Below are 11,487 nucleotides of genomic sequence, written 5' to 3'. Positions count from 1 at the left end.
GGACCAGCAGTGGGCAGGGGAGGAGGCCGTGCGCCGGGTCCGGCCCCAGCACCAGATGTTTGTGCGTTTGGCTGCCCGTGCAGACAGGAGGGACTGGGGCAGTAATGCCGACACACAGAGTTCGTGTAAAATAAACTCGACGTGCAATTACCTGCATGTATGAGAGGAGAAAATGAAATTAGCCCAAGCACAAAATGTGCCAGGGAGAGCCAGCAGCTAGGGCAAAACTCCTGTGCCAGGGAGGAAGCGCAGATACATTCCTGTAGATCTGGTGGCATACGCTGGGGTACGTATACAGGCACCGAGCCACAGCCCCTCATTTCTGCTACACACAACTGAAGCCCAAACTGTCACTGAACTACCTTAACAGCGGAGGGGTTTCATCCAGTTATCACACAGTACTAACCCTAATGAACTCTTGCCCTGCAAACCGGGACGTGTGACTGCATAGATTTGCAATACGTATTTTATAAATGTAAATATTTGGTTTACACCACTCAATTGAAAATATCAGTTTTTTTTTTCCCTAGAAATAAAGAAAAATCTAAGCAAAATTAGAGACGACAGTGTGGTGGCTAACTATTTATTTTTTTAATGGGGCAAATATGAAAAGGAGGTGTAACACCACCGTTTTGTAATTTCTAACAATGAGTGTTGTTAAGACGCCTTATCCCTTCTCGTTGTGTCCAGGAGAGAGCCCAGTCCAAACCACAGCAGTGACTCAGACCTGCGCTCTCCACCTGTCCCTGGTGACTATTTCACCCCTGAGGCCTCGGGGCGGCTCGTGGGCCTTGGCTGGCAGCAGAGGCGCCGCTTCTGGCCCGACGCTCCTTCGCTCTTGCCACCTTTGCCTTCGCTTCCTCCAGTCTCTCATTAGTCTTTTGTGCGACAACAGAGCTCATGATCGCTTTTTCTGCCAAGTTCTCTGTTTGCATCCTCAACTTCCTGCAGGAAAACAGAGGGAGGGATTGTACTCTAATTGTATAACCTTCTTCTATGGTTTAACTTTCACAAATCAGCTATACAAGTTCCCTGGAAAAAAATGCACCTTTAAAATTTGTTTTCTTTTATATGAAATGTCCTTGCACTTTTTTATACTTTGAAAAGCTCCCTGTTGCCTCTTTTCTGGTGCTGCTGCTTCGTTCAGTGCCGTCCTGGCGGGCGCTCGCCCACGCGCGGCGTCGCCGTCACGCGGGGTCGGGGTCGTCGCGGCGCCGGGACGCGCCAGGCCCTGCACAGGGGTGGCCCTGGGCCCACGGCGGCGCCCGGCGCGGCCCGCGCGGCCCCGGGAACGCGGCGTCGCAGCGCGGCTCCGCTCTGCCCTCCACGTAGCAGAGGGCTTCGCCCGAGCTGCCTTCACCAATACACCTACCTCTCCTACTGCAAATGCAGCAAGTCTATTCCTAGTAGAAAAACTCATTTGAGACATATCTAAAAGGCTTTGGTTTGGCCTGATTAGAATCATCACACTCAGAATGAACACTTGTGCTTGTTTAGAACATGGTATTTCCCTCCAGCATTACCATGGGGTAACGTACGTCTTCAAAGATGAATGGAACAGCATCAGGGAAAACCCAAGTAGAGAGGTTATGATAGAGAACGGGGAAGCGCTTCACAAACGGCCCATCCCAGCCCGTGGGTCTTCACTTCAGGCTGCAAACTGGATAGACTGAAATAACACCCTGACAGCTCGAGCACATGCATGTTCAGAATCACACTGACCTTCACGACAAACACAGGCCTTTACTGATCTGCAGATTTTACAGACAGAGAGACTATTTCAATTATCCAGCCTGACCTTCTGGATAACAAAAAATATTTTCATTCTGTAATTCTTCTATCAAGCCTGTAACTTCTGACTGACTGGCAAAGATATCCAATCTGATCAAGAGACTTAAGGTTATCAGCCACATCTCCAAGCGAGCTGTTCTTATGGCAGATTGCTATTACACAAGCTGCAACTTATTTCTTCTCTAAATTTGCCCATAGCGTCATCTCCCAGTTGTGGAGATTCCTCCTCCAGGCTCACGTCTCCTGCTAGGCTCCTGGTGGACAAGGGACCCACACGGAGCGTCTCCAGGCCGCTCGGCCGCCGCCACGGAAGCGATTCACGGCTCGCAGGAGCGAGGTGGGCTCGGGCGCGCTCCGCGCATCATCCCGACCCGTTCAGCACCTCCTGCTGGTCACAGCGCAGCTCACGGTCACGCCGGTGGCATCATCCCCGACCCGTTCAGCACCTCCTGCGGGTCACAGCGCAGCTCACGGTCACGCCGGTGGCATCATCCCCGACCCGTTCAGCGCTTCCTGCGGGTCACAGCGCAGCTCACAGTCACACCGATGGCATCATCCCGACCCGTTCAGCACCTCCTGCGGGTCACAGCGCAGCTCACGGTCACGCCGGTGCCACGCGGGACGGCCGCGCGCCCGTCCCCAGCCCGCCGGCCCCAGCCTGCACCTCCTCCGGGAGGCAGCGAGGCGCCTTTCCAGGCAGCAGTTCTTGTCTTGAAAACACGGCTTGCACAGGCTTTGGATGAGGAAACAGTCATTTCTCATTTTGGAGAAAAACTGTACCAGGCAATTTATTTTTACTATTAATTTACAAAATTATAACTTCCATGGTTCAAGATCTCATCTAAATTGAACTAAATAAATTCTAAAATTAGCACTGACATGCTTGATTCATTTTTTTTTTTTGCTACCAAATTGGCTGAAGTTAGGAAACACTTCAAGATTTGCATCACTAATTTCAATTCAACATTCAATTAAACATTGCATTATGCAACACAGTTAGATTTAAATGATTTGTCTTATCTAAACAAGATATCACTAAGGAAACATTTTGGGCAGCAGCATAGATGAGTACCAATATCCAGTACTGGTTTCTGTTATAGCAGTGCTGCAGACAGAGAACTTTCACATTGCTGCAGTGTAGCTCTTCCAATTTACAAGAGCAGCAGAGTTAGGATTCTTTCCATTTTGTATCTTTTCTTTTGGAAGAACATTTTCTTCACAGTACTGTAACAAAATGTCGATAGCTTTGTGAAGCTGAATATGATTTGTCTCTATGTGATTTATTCAACAAACAAGTACTGAAATATCTGTCAAACACATGGATGTATTTAAGTTTATGAAAATAATTGCCTTTTGTGCAACACCTTCATGTGGGCTGCACTGAATGTTAAGAGACGTACCTCTGATCCTGAAAATTTTTCATCATCTGCTTATATTTCTTCATTTGTTCTCTACTTTCCCCAACTATTCTTTGTCTTTCCTTCAGGCCATCATCAAGTTTCCTCCACCTGTCAAGTTTTAACAAGCCCTGTGTCAAAGCAATATGTTGAGCGTTGAAGTCCTGACCCACTGAATACTCAAATGCTTTTTGTTTCTTGCTTTCCAAGAACTTTGTATGCCTTTGCCTTGCATTTTCAATATATCGTGATCTTTTCTTTTCATGCTGTTGTAAAGCTCTTCCAATTCTCAGGCCCTCTTCTTCACATTTTTTCTGAATACTGCGCTGCTTCTCTTCAAAAAATTTTTGGATATAATGGCTCCCCTTTTCCTTGGCAATCTGTATTTGTACAACCTTATGCAGCTTTCGAGCTTGGCTATCATGTTCCTCGTTCTCCGAGTAGAATTTATCAATAAGAGGAAATGGGTCAAACGTCACAGCCCCGTGCCCTCGGGCAGCAGCGCTCCTTCCTACGCCAGCCGGAGGGTGGCTGGTGCCTGGAGCAGGGTGGCTGTGGAAACCTTTCTGCTGCAGACAGCACCTGGTGCCCGGGTTGTCTTGGAGTGCTGTCAGCTTATCGGCGGCGTGAGAAGGTTTGTTAGAAGTAGGAGGGCTAAATTTCATTTCTGTTTGCTTCTCCATATCAGTGTGCTCTGTTTCCAGGGGACCTATAAGATAAATAAGATAACCTTAGATCCAGTCCTTGGAATATACACTGTGGAATTTCAAAATTTTTCTTTTTTTATTAGAACTTAGATTTGACAACAACATGCTTACCGTGTAAGGCAAGCTACTGTCTTGTAGTGCTGAATTAAGTACCAAAGGTCTTTGAAATACAGGCACAAGCTGCTGTCCTCTGCACTGTGTTACCATCTCCCAGGATCGCATGTTCAAACATGTGGCCTACAGCCTGGCTACCGAGCAGTGGTTCCAGGTAAAAGGCTAATATGGATCTTCCCTTGCAACAGCCTAGGGGCTTAGTGCCAAGGCACAAAAAATAGGTCTGAAAAAAATTGGTCAAATCACCCTACTTTTCCCTTTCCTCAAACTTTTACCAATTCCTAAATGGTAGCTTTTTTCGGTATAGATTTTCAGTACAGAATCTTCTGACAAATGCAAAATCCACAACATAAAATTCTATACAAATAGAAGATGATGATACAAATTATATTTCTTCATGTCCACATTTGTAATATATTCCCTATCTGCTTGTCTATTAGTTCTTCTGGCATTTCCCTTGAAATTATACATCAGATTTATGTGTAATAGTATATTCCATGCAGTATATTCATACATAAAAGCCAATTCTCCTGTTTTAATAATCCAGGTATGAACTTGGTTGAAGTAACGTTTATGTCGCTTTATTTATGAGTAAAATTCTCACTATTTTTGCAGAGATGATGTCTGCCAAACAAAGCTAGGCTCTTACAAAGTCTCGGTTCTGCTCACCGAGTCCTCAGTAAAAAACGACTCACGCCTCCACACCGCATTCAGCAAGCCACAAAACAGCCTTCTGTCCCTCTTTTCTCCCCCCTTAAACTACTTTGGAAGTCGTGTACATAATTAATCAGGGCTGGATTAAAAAACAATCAGCTTTTCAAAGGAGTGGACTGAAGAGAGGCAGTGACGGGAAACGTTTGCTGCATGGAAGACAGGAAACAAGGACAGAGGCAGGACAGCAAAAGCTTCTTCTGCAACTTACAGAACCCAAACCATATAAATCAACTGAGCAGATGATCCTCATTTATGAAGAAACTACCCACATTCTTTTAAAAATTTCAGAGGAAAGGCTCAGAGGCAGCCAGATCTGATGGCATGGATCCCTCAGCGCGCATCACAAAGGAAAACACTGACTCATCTTCACTGGCACTGGAAGAATGAATGAAGCACATAGCAAGGCAGGCTGCCACCAAGGAGCTGCATTGCTGCAGTACACGAGATTTGCCTTTTCTGGCGGCATTTAAGTAGTTATTCTGGATAGGAACGTTTCTCATCGGTAACAAAGTGATGCTGTACTCCCAGCCTGGAAATATCCCACGACAGGAGCTGTCTGTGCAGCGGTACAGTAACACCAGCTAGGAAATACATGCTGTGATGTACACATCCCATACTCCTGGGAAGCTCGAAGGCATGAGGCTAGGTGGCCACTTCTTAATTTTTCAAGGATCTTTTCTTTTATGACCAATAAAAATGATTTAAAGAAGTGTGAGCCAGCATGATAAAAAAATCTCACTTGAAGAAACAGAAATGAATACTTAAAGAAGTAGCAAACCCATCCGAACTTACCTCAAGATTGTACACTGAAGCTGCACACTGCTCTCCCTAGCACCTCAGGACCAAGTCGTAGGGTTTTTTGCCCACTTGTTTCATTGAATTTAAGGATTTTCATTGTTTAAAATTTGATTTCATTGTTAGAAGTAATGGTTTACTGTTAATTGATCATTCATTGTGTTAATTTGCCGTTAAGCACTCTCCTCGCTAACCCCAAGGGCGAGGGCTGGCGCAGGGCCGCGCGGCGGGCGCAGGAGAAGCCGCGACGCGAAGGGCCCCGCGCGCTCCCCCCTGCTCCAGGGCCGCTCTGTTTAACCGCCCCCTTCGGAATTTGCCTTCCCAAAGTTCTTTCCCAGCACCGACTGTCTGGCTACAGCCGAAGGAGCCACTTTGCAGGCGTCACAGAGCAGCCCCGCTTCCCGCTTCCCGCTTCCTGCTTCCCGCTTCCTGCTTCCCGCTTCCCGCGGCGGGGCCACGCGGCCCGCGCTGCACCCGGGCACCTGCCGGCTCCAGCCACCGGCTGGGAAAACGCACCCTCCAATTTCCAAAGCGCCGCGAGCGATTACATGCAGAACAATTGAAAAGGGTAAGTAGTAAATACCAAATTTTGAATTTACGAGGATCGATTTTCTATTCGACAACATGTAAGACGCGAATGAAAACACCCTCTGTTTCCAAGTGAAGGACTTCTCACTCCGCGGAAATGCAAAGAAAACACGGAATGTCATTGGAAAAGAGCACATTCTGACACCCCACAGAGAGCACGGGAATGCAAACATTGCAGGAAGCAACGCAGACAGTTTGTGCCTCGCGTTTCACTGCAACTTGCCTTTCCGTCCTCAGGACCACGTCCTGGCTGGGCCGCTGCCCCGTCCCGCGCTCCCTGCGCGAGGCCCCGCGGCCCCGGCTGCTCCCGCGCTGCTCCCCGCGCCGCGTCTGCGCTCCGCTCCCCGCCACGAGCGCGCGGGACGGCCGCGGCAGCGCCAGCGACGGCAGCGCCAGCGACGACACAACACTGCCCGCTCTAACGACGTTTTATAGCATCCCGAAAGGTGCTACATGGTGCAACGTGCCCCAAGCACCAGCATGCTGAAGGAGGGGTTGGTATCCAGACAAACTCAACACAACTAAACACGTTATGTATGCCACTGAAAAGATAATCACTATTTTTTCAACGGTTAACTACTGTTGTATGTTTCAGAAGCATCAGCACAATCACCACATTTGCTTCCAAGTATTTTCCTTTTCATTAACACAACACAAAAGACTACCAAAGAACCTAATTCCTGGAAACAATCGGTCCAATCAGGCCCCAAACAAACCCTCCTTCTGCCCCAGACTGCGGCTGTCCCAGGGACCAGCGGCCGCACGGCCAGGACAGGCCGCGACGGGGACTGCGCGGCTCGCTCGGCGCTCAGGGTGATCCGTGCAGCGTCACCCTGCGTGTTTATGGTTATGGTATGGGTATTTTACAATGTGTTATGAAAGAATTATGTCTAACCCTTCCTCCACAGAGATCCTTCTTGCTTGACATTAATCTTTCCGACTTCTTTTCGCAGTATGTCCAAGGCAGAGGTAATTGGCTGTCTTTCTCCTCCAAGACATAAACCAGGAAGCTCTTTAGAATCATCCATATTGAAGACCTGTTAACAAAACAGAATTTATTCTAATTACAGTGCCACTATACTAATAAAAACAGTCTTGAGGGACTAATACAGAATGCAACTCTTTTTTGCATAGTGAGTATAGACCTATTCTGTGATTTAAAGCAGGGGGCGTGGGTTTTTTTGTTGTTGTTTTTTGTTGTTGTTGTTTTGAAAGAAATGCTCCCTGTCTCTTCAAAACTCCAAGCAGGGCGGATGCGGACACAGGCGGATGAATCCTTGTCCAGCCCCACACCTCTGTGCTCCCAGATTAAATCGCAGCTTTCAGACTGAGCAGCCCTTCCCTCATCCCCTGTTCCACCAAGATGCATCTTTCTGCAGCCAGCAACAAGGGCACCTTTCCTCTAACTCCTGAACAGAGCGCCTGCAGGCCAGGCCTTAGGAGCTTCCCCAGTCTTTAAGCAAATGTAAAGGCTGCGAAGCTTGCCTGGCTGCAAGCGACATTTCTATCTATTTGCAAGACACATGGCAGCTTCTCATCCCTTTGTCAGCAAATAGTTGCTCTCTGAGCTGAAGTTTGAACTTGGGGCAGGCAGAGTTTACTATTTACCTACAGTGATTTGGGCCCTTCTTCTGAGGCGTCAAAGATGCCCAAGGAGCTGCGTTAAGGAGGGTATTTGAAGAGGACAATATTTGCTAGCTGAAAATTAGACCCTTGTGACACGCTCCAGAAGAGCATCAGATGTGAACGCTTTTACCTTGCTCCCTGAGCCTGACTCGAGCAGGCAGCTCGAAAGAACTTTGGGGAAAGAACGGGAGTTTGCAGGGCCTGAAGCAGCGGCTTCCTCGGCTCGCAGTGCGCCATGAGCGCCACGAACGCTTCACCGCGCTGCTGGACACGCACGCAGCACCTAACGCGGCGCCTGCCCAAGACGTCACTCCAAGCGCTCTTGCAGGTTTCACGTCTGGCCACACTCCCCAGCAGCTCCCTCGTGCTCCCTCACCCCTGCGCAGGCAGCCCGAGGCGCCAACGCTCGCGCAGCCAGGGCGAGGCGACGCCAAGACCACGGAGGAACCCGACGTCTTCTCCGACAAGCAAACCGCCCCGCCGCCTTCCGGCACATTCCAACGGCCTCGGAACCAAGCAACCGCTGAAGCCTAACTTTACCTTTGTAGCTCTCTCCTGTAATTTAGCCAGGTCGACTGTGATAGGCTTCCCAACGTCCTTTACAAATGACAGGCTGGTTGTCCTTTTCTTTCCATGCAAAGAAAAGATAAACACAAAAAAAAATCCCTTTTGGATATGATGCAAGAACACATGACTCCACTTATCCCACACAATTCTTTCAAAATAGTAGCTGTAACTATTGCATTCAATGATAAAGCTGCATTTTGTTTTCGCAGTGTCTCCTGAAGTGTGTTTCTGAAGGAAGATGTCATCTCCCTGGAGAATTCAGACTTAAATCCGTTGCACAGAGCCAGTCTCTACCAATCCGTGTCAGAAGGGAAGTGGCAGGTTAAACACGCAAGCTCGTCTGTCCCATCGCTACTCCCACCTTCACCAAGGTCTTTCAAGGATGCAGTTAATAAGAAGGAAGGATTTAGCCTCGGTGTGTCCCGCGCCGCGCGGCTGCTCGGTGCACACCCGTTCTCACCCAGAGGGGACGGCGCCTGCGCGTCGCGCGCTGGGGACAGACACACGCAGCCGCCGCCACGGCGCGCGCCGCGCGGGCTCGCGTCCCCGCAGCCCTCCGCGATGCCCCACACTGCTGCCAGCCACCAGCTCGAGGCTTCCACTCCAGCAACAGCCTGAAGTTAACCCGTTGCTCCAAAACCCGGGCATCATTACTAAGGGGCGCCACGGGGACAAGGAGATCACCATCCCGGCGTTAATATTCTTATCCTGTTACTCCTTCTTGGCCAAGAAACACTAACGCAGGCCTGTGTGACTATTTTGGAGCCATCTTAACAGCAGCAGATTCCTATGTTTTTTCATGGTAGTAGCTCCTGTAAAACAAACCAAATATGTAAGTATGACCTGTGGAGGGAGGTCGTTACCTTAAAATGCATGCCAACATAAAAACCAGTATTTTGCTCTCATTAATTAAAAGGCATTTTTCAGACCTTGAGGACATGGCTTTTGAAACAGCTTATTGGAAAATCCAACAAAAGAAACTACAGAGTGTGAATAACCCTGTACCAGGGTGATCGCAGCAGTGTGTTTACGGTTTCGCCACGGGGCACGGAAATGAGTGGAGGAGACAGAGGCGCGGGAGCGAGGGGAGGACCCCGCGCGTGCGAGCGGGCGCAGCGGCCGCGAAGGGCACCCGCCGCGTCCCGCACCCGGTGTCCAACGGCAAAGGCAGCCGTGCGCACCAGCGACGACAGGAAAAACGGCCGGTAATACAAACGACCAAGGAAAAGGCATATCTCCTCCTAATTCCACATTCATATTTAGCAAGTAAATGTTAATGTGTCTCTCTTAAGATGCTGCTTTGCTCTTTCAAAAAAACATGGTTACTTCACAGGAGGATAGCTCAAAGAGATTTTTCTCATTAATAAGATATATTAATAATATTTTCCTGTACTACAGCTATGCAAAATTTATAGAAATAATATGATAATTTACAGAATTAGTAATACATACTAATGGTGCCACCAAACATTTTATTCTGCCTGTCTATGTTCCAGATCTCCAAGGAGTACTCAGCAGTTACTGCTTATAAATACATTTACCAGGAATGTTTTTCTTCCTCTGAATGAATGGAAAATGCCATCCCCAGTATGAAATTCAGAAGTAAGAATGAATTCTCACTGTGATTAAGTAAGTCATGCTACTGAAAAGTAATGTCATCCAGAATAAAAACAATTCATTCTAATCTTCATTCTGCTGTAAGTAATGGCTTGAATCATGAAGAATTCCAATTTTTCAATAATACATACAGATATTAAGTACATTTGCTCTAAAAGGGTTGAAAAACAATTTAGAAGCTTACTGAAGATGCCCTCAATTTCTCTAGTAAAATGACAACTAGCCTTTTCTTATTTATTCCAGCATTATGTCAGCCCTTAGTAGCAAAAAAAAAGAGTATTTTACAATTCATAACTGCTAGAAGTACATTTTAACTTGTAAAGATATAAATATTCAGCTAGGATAATATTGAAGACTATTTATGGCTTCATAAGGAAACCAAGAAATATTAAACAGAAGCAGAAATGTCAAAGCGATGGTGGCAAAGTTGGCTTCTGGTCCAGGTCAAGATAGAGCAACTCCACTGGCGTTAATGGAATTTTCCCAGCTTTTCTAGAAAATATGCGGCCTCGACATCATGACTCACCACAGTTATAGAAGAGTCACCAGCTCTGGCTGTTTGAAATCATTACATTTTGCTGTTAAACCATGTTGGTTTTAAGGAGGTATTTACTCTGATCTGAGAATGATTAATATTGAAAAGAAAAATAAGGGAAGTGCCTTGTAACAGAAATAATAACTAAAAACGATATAAATATAACTGGAACTTTTCATAGCTTTATGCAAAGGGGAGACAATGAGGCTGATCTCCCTCAACACCAAGGCCACATCAAGTCTTTCCATCCCCACAGCTACAAAGAAGGGGAAAAGAAGGGTAAACAGCTCAGACATGCAGCAAAAAGACTTGTTACACACGCTCAGCTTCTGCATGCTTTCCAAACAAAAAACTGCACATCCTCACCCACAAGTTCACCCACAAGCATGGAACCAACGTCTTTGAGCTCTCAAACTGTGCTGCAATAACGGAACACGTACCCGAAGCCTTTAACTCCCCCCATCAAGTGCTAGAGCTTCATCTACTAACGGAAGCCAGTGACCAAACTCGTAAGAATAACACATACACCAGCTAAGGTAACGCTTCATGACACATTTGCTAAGGACTATGGGATTAGAGCACTGGAAAGAAAAAGGAAAGGTCTGAAAAAAGTTTTCTTATTTTATGGTCAGATATTTCATAAAGTATCAAAGAAAAATCTGAGGAAATGCCCCACGGACTTTTCTGTTTCTGTTGGACCATCACAAAGAATAAAGATGTAACATCCTTCCACCAAAAACACGGCTGAAGGGAAAGAAAATCGGCACTTCTAAGGCTACAGGGATGGTTACTTTGCCTCCGTGATTAAACATTGGCTTCTGACTACAACTGTGCCCAAGCCCATCTCTTAGTAATGTTTACTAAGTTCAAATAACCAGGAGAGTTGCTTAGAAATTAATAAGAGTCTTTTTCCCCATTAAGGCTTTTCTTTCTGTATGAAATTCATTACAAGATTAAAATCATAGAACATAAACACGTTTAAAGAAGGATCGGAAAGATGGTATAGCTAAATCGACTAGAGATACAAGGAGGAGCC

This window comes from Tinamus guttatus, unplaced genomic scaffold (assembly GCF_059628265.1).
Source record: "Tinamus guttatus ecotype Peru unplaced genomic scaffold, ASM5962826v1 Tinamus_guttatus_pri_ptg000814l, whole genome shotgun sequence".
Taxonomy (NCBI): Eukaryota; Metazoa; Chordata; class Aves; order Tinamiformes; family Tinamidae; genus Tinamus; species Tinamus guttatus.
The sequence above is the reverse complement of the archived record's forward strand: the minus strand, read 5'-3'. Positions refer to the sequence as shown.